Source organism: Galeopterus variegatus, unplaced genomic scaffold, assembly GCF_000696425.1.
Source record: "Galeopterus variegatus unplaced genomic scaffold, G_variegatus-3.0.2 Scaffold7286, whole genome shotgun sequence".
NCBI lineage: Eukaryota > Metazoa > Chordata > Mammalia > Dermoptera > Cynocephalidae > Galeopterus > Galeopterus variegatus.
Window position 1 is genome coordinate 102642 of NW_007733397.1, and position 6216 is coordinate 108857.

Below are 6216 nucleotides of genomic sequence, written 5' to 3' on the forward strand. Positions count from 1 at the left end.
GTCCCAGTCATGGGAGTTGTTTCAAAAACAAAGGTGTGCAGGCAAGCAAGACTCCGTGGAGATTTGTATATATGGGGGCTGGTGGGGGCGGAGGAAGAGGAGAGAGGTGGAGAAAGGGAAATTGGTCATGCTTTCCTAGAGAATTGCTTCACTGACTAGTCACCTTCCCTATAAGGCAGTGGGGCAATGGAGAAAGCAGCCCCTGTGGTGAGATGAGATCTGGGGCTGAGTTCAGGCTCTGTCACTGGCTGTGTGACCCACGGCAAGTCTCCTAGCTTCTCTGAGCCACAGTTTCCACGTCTATAAACTTTTTAAAAAAAAATCTGTCCCACCTTTCCCAGAGAGAAGGTGTAAGGAGCAAAATACAGAAACACACAGAGATGCTTTGTAAATTCTGTACACATACAAATACATAATTACTGTGTGTAGTACACCAGTCTCCTTACTGTCAATATAATTCAATAATTATGCCCCATTAGTGATGGGACAGTAGTCCAGAGGCTAAGAATAACCGATTAAGTATCTCTCTTTTAATCCCTTGGGGCTAGGAATTTGAGGAGTGTTTCCTGACATGCAGCCACTCATAGTCCCTAGGATTACCATGGCTCAACCAAAATATGTCTCTTCTCAGGTTCTAGAAACCAGGAGGAAGAAAGAAGTGTATGCATGGACAGGCTTGGAAAGCTGGGGGGCCAAGTGTCCTAGTGGGCTAGCCTGGGCCTGTGCTGCTCTGCCTGGCATCACCCAGGGGACGCAGGCAGTGTGGCACATCAGGAGAGCCCGTGCAGTCACGAGCTCTAACCTTATCTCCAGTAGCAAGACGCTCGGGCTTCAGTCTGCCCATGTGTCAGATGAGGGCATCGACTGGAGCAGTGTTTACCAAAGCACATTCCACAGAATCTAGTCTTGAGAAATGCTTATCTTGCAAGACACTCGGTGAAACAAATGAGTTCATAGGTTGATTAGAGAAGCCCAGCACAGGCTAGCCCCTCTCGGAAATGTGTAATGCTCCTGGAACAGTAAAGACTTTGAGAAGTCTGGTAGGGAGTGAGGGAACGCGTTTAACTTTGTTTAACCCAGCATTTGCATAAGTATTTGATCATGTCCCTGAAGAACGCGTTTTGGAAACTCTGGACTCTCAATCAGAGATTGGCAAACTAGGGCCGGCCCGGTGGCACACTGGAGAGTGCGCCACTTGGGAGCGCAGCGGCGCTCCCATCAAGGGTTCGGATCCCATGTGGAGACCGGTTCCCGCTCACTGGCTGAGCACGGTGCGGGCGCAACACCGAGGGTTGCGATCCCATTGCCGGTCAGTAAAAAAAAGACAAAGAGGAAAAAAAAAAAAAAAGAGATTGGCAAACTACAGGCCACAGGCCAAATCCTGCCTGCCACTGCTAAGCTAAGAAAAGCTTAGGCCTGTGACCTAAGCATAGTTTTTACATTGTTAACTTATTGAGAAAAAAGATCAAAAGAAGAGGAATATTTTGTGACATATTAAAGTAATGTGGAATTCACATCTCAGTGTCCATAAAGAAAGTTTCACTGGGACACAGCCGAGCCCATTTGCATTGTCACGGCTGCTTTTGTGCCACAACAGCAGAGATGAGTAGCTGTGACTGAGACAGTATAGCCCAGGAAGCCTAAACTATTTGCTGCCTGGGCCTTTACAGAAAGTTTGCCACGCCCTGCTCAAATAACCCTCCTGCACAAACATTCAAGAGGTTCCTTAAACATGGGTCCAGGCAAGAGAGATGGGAGTAAGAAGGTGATGTGAGGCACAGGATAACTGTCTCCAGCTCAGTGGAGAAGCAAGAACGGGGGACACTGGGCAGAACAGACCCTTGGCAGACCCTACCCAATCTCTCTGGCACCAGCACCCCTCTCTCCATTGCACACTCAGTGTAGTTTTTCTTAAGCAAACAAAATCCTTTCGTGCAATCCCAGCCGGCAGCCTGCTTTGTCGTTGGAGCTGCTAGTTTGAGTCCCTTGTTCCTGGAAGTCCTGAATCCTGCTCTCCAGCCTAGGCAGGAGCCATAGCACTTTTTTTCCCCTCGGGATCTAGGGCATTACCAAAAATCTATTAACTCCTGTGGGAAGAAGATGCCAAGAGGCAGAGATGAGACAGAGGGAAGACCTGAAAAGAGTGCTAGGGCAGCAGATGAGGGGGAGGCAGGCGAGGGCTGGAGAGCTAGACTGCTAAGGCAGGAAGCTGAGCAGGCAAGTGAGCCCCCAGGCAGCTGCAATCATAGCAGGAGCGATGAGCTGTTACCAGGGCAGGCTAGAACAGAGGCATGAGGTAAGGGTATGCCTCAGCAGCTCCAGGAGATCCACCTGAGACCATGAGCAGGTCACTCCATCTAAGGAAGGAATAATATAACACGGACAGACCAGGCAAACGCATGCCTGGACCTCGGCCTCAGGTGAGCTTATTATAGCACCATTACTAGAGAAGGGAGGGCAGGGAGAGAACTCAGGGACCTTGGCCCAACATCAGCTGAGACTGCTGGTTATGAGCACATGCTTTCAAGGCTGGCAGACCTGGGTTCAAATGTGATTGAGCCATTTATACCCTCTCCTGGCTTCAACTTCCTCACCTGTAAGAGAGTCCTCATAGGGCCACGAGGACGCAATGACATACAGCCTTGCTCGCAAAGTGTGGTCCATGATCCAGCAGCAGCAGCGATACCTGGGAGCTTGTTAGAAATACAGTCTCAAACTCTTTCCTAAAACTACTGAATCAGAATATGCATTTTAGAAGTTCCCAAGGTGACTCTCATATACATGAAATTTTGAGAAGCATCTACCTAAAACACATGAAGGACTTAACCCAGTGTCTTCCACGTAGCAAATGCTTAATGAACAAGGGCTCCAGGTGAAGGGAGAGAGGACTAGAGCAGGCGTTCTCAGTGGAGTGATTTTGCTCCCAGGGGACATTGGACAATTTCTAGAGACAATTTTGGTTGTCATAACTGGGGAGGGGTGCCACTGACATCTACTGGAATGAGCCAGAGATGCTGCTGAACATACTACAGTGTGCAGGACAGCCCCTCACTACAAAGAATTATGTGACCCAAGATGTCTATAGTGCTGAGGTCAAAAAACCCCGGACTAGACAGCTATGGAGGAAAGAGCTGGACCAGAAACAGAAAAAGGTAAGAAGGCAACCTTACTGGAGAGGAAGGCAACCTTACTACAGTGGAATGATGAGATGGCTGAGGGGGTGGGAAAAACAAGATGGCAACTTGGAAGACCCTGCCCAAAAGCCCCCGGGTAGGAGCAGATGGGTGAGGCCCGGCCCGCTAGCTCACCCCTGGGAAGCCCCACATCTCAGACTTCAAGAGGTTGTAGAAAGTGATTGGTCCTTTAGTACACATCCACGTATTTTTATCCAAACTCCATCCTGGACCAGACCAAGACCTGAGGCTCTTCGAATCTATGAAAGGATGGGACTTGGGCGGGGTTCTTTTACAAAAATATTGGGTGGAAGAAAAGTTCATCTGAGAGTAAACCTTCACGTACAAGGGAAGTTTTTTTTTTTTTTTTTTCAAAATACACTTTTTTAGATTTAGGGATTTTATTCTGATAATTTCATGCCGCTTCTGTCCAGAATATCTCTCTGCAGAGACTGAATTTTACACTTAGGAAATAAATCCACTCACATTCCACACGCCCTACGAATTCCTCTAAACCTATATACACAGAAAGGGATTGAACCACAATGGAGAAGAATCCCTTCTCCACTTCTGGATAAGGCAACAAAGAGCTCACTCTTAAACCTGAACTTCCTTTCTTTCTGATTGATGAAAACACCATGCAGGAGAGAAGGAATGAGTGTATTAATCTGAATTTCCTGAGAGCCAGAGATAAGAGAAAGTTACACCATCATCTTCTTCCAGTGAACTGAGTTTAATTTTCGCTCTAAAACAGATTTTTATCTCCCCAATTGTCTGGAAACTCATGTGGCAATGGATGTGGCATACCTGGGCATTTGGTTAGCCCTCTTCCCTGAGTTAACTGCAGCCATTCCAGGAGCAGGGATAAGGGACGGATGTCCACTGGTTGGCCCCCTTAGACTGACACTCTGTCCTTCTGCCTTCTCCTCTGTCATCAGTGCAGTACACGATTTATCTTTACAGACATTTCAAGGGATGAGACTAAACACAAACATAAATTATTCTTACATCTAAGGCTCTCCAGAGATAATAACACTTTTTCTCTGGCCCGAAGCCTAACTAGGAATTAACCAGCAAAAGTAAAGGGGGCAGGGGTGTGGCCCTTGCGAGAGACATCTGTGACCTCCACACATTCCATAGCCACACCATTCTGGAGGAGAGCAAGGAGTTGTTTCTGGAAGCTGCTAGAACAGAGAGGACCACCGATTGTTCTTTTGCCTAATAATTCATGGAAATCAATAGGAAAGAGCAATTTAAATACAAGTCCAGGGTACATAAGGGGACCTATGGTGCTACTGACCCCACAGAGCTGTAGTCAGGAATACAGAAGAGGGAAGAAAGGCTGGGGACTCGGCTTTCCACTCCAAGTTTTCTGGACAATCGCAGAAAAAAAACCCAGTTGTGAAAACTGTGACTGACTTCCAGAAGTAGGGTCTTGTGCCTCCCACAGCCTGCAGAACCTCAACTTTGAATCCAAAGGCGTGAGTATTTTAAATAAATACATAGCAGTGGACAGGTTGGGAAAAATGATAGTTACAGTTTCCTGAGTAGATCCAGGTAAAGAATTGTGGTTCATTTCCTCTGTGTTGCTCTGCCTCTCACATATCCAAGGCTGATTTTTCTAAAGGAGAATTAAAGAAAAAAAAAGCAAGGAAGTGTAGAGCTAGGGCTGGGTCTGGAGCTCACAGACCCCTCAAGCCCATTGTCCAGACTGGGTCCCAAACCCTTCACACACAGGTCTACGAGCTAGGTAACCAGAAAAAAGGTCCTTGGAGCCGTAGATAAAGGAAGAGTAGCCTTTATTCAGCACACACATCTATGAGTTAGGCAGTCCAAAGAGAAACTCAGAAAAACCACTGCTACTGGCAAAGTCCAAAGAAAAACTGAGCAGCTGCCAGCAAAGTAAACATGCTCTATTTTTAGACTCGAGCTCTCTGCTGGCCAGCAGTTCAGGGCTGCTGCTCCACACAACTCTTGAACACACACTAGCAACCAAACTAAAAAGATACACTGGGGCACACAGACACTAACTCCACCCACACACACACACACAATTGGTTTATAAAGAATGTGCTGCACCACACCCAACCAGACCTGAGGCGAGGGGGCCTGATTAAACTATTCTATTTTCCCAACAGGAAGGAAGGAAGGATTCAACCAACTGAGAATAGAAAATATTCAGGAAAAAAAATAATAAAAAATAACACAACAAAAAATAATGCAAATTTTAAAAAAATACAGTATGACAACTATTTACATTAGCATTTAGATTGTATTAGGTATTATAAGTAATCTAGAGGTAATTTAAAGTGTACAGGAAGTGCATAATTTATATGCAAATACTGTGCCATTTTATATCAGAGACTAGAGCATCCTTGGATTTTGTTATCTGTGGGGGAGTCCTGGAATCAAGGACCCTACAGATACCAAGGGACGACTTCCTATATATATCCTATTCTCAAGCATTAATTTGGGTCAACACTCCTAAACAAAAAATCCCTCCTTTTCTCCTATACAAATCCATTCTCTACACCTTCAGGAGATTTTTAGATTCCCAAACAGCACTAATTTCCCCTTCTCCTGTTTTCCTAAAGTGTTACTGGTCCCTCTTTGATGGCATTGACATCCTTTCCTGTCCCCTGGCTGTCTCCTTCACCAGACTGTGAACTCCCCAGGCACCAGTACTGAGTTTTATCCGTCTCAGAATTCCCCCTCAGAACCTGGCACGAGGCAGGAGCTTAGCCAGAATTTGTTGAATACGTAAATTTCATATGACTGGTATGACATAACCCCTATATTAGTCTGATTTTGTGTTGCTATAACAGAATACCTGAGACTGGGTGATTTATAAAGAAAAATGACATTTATTGCTTACAGTTTCTGAGGCTGGAAAGTCCAAAGTCCATCGGGTGATGGCAACAGTGACCCAGGGGTCTCACATTGCAAGAAATGGAAGCAGAGAGAGAGCAAGACAGACTCTCCTCTTTTTTTCAAAGCCCTCAGAACCACACCCCTGACCACCATTTTTAATCCATTCACTACT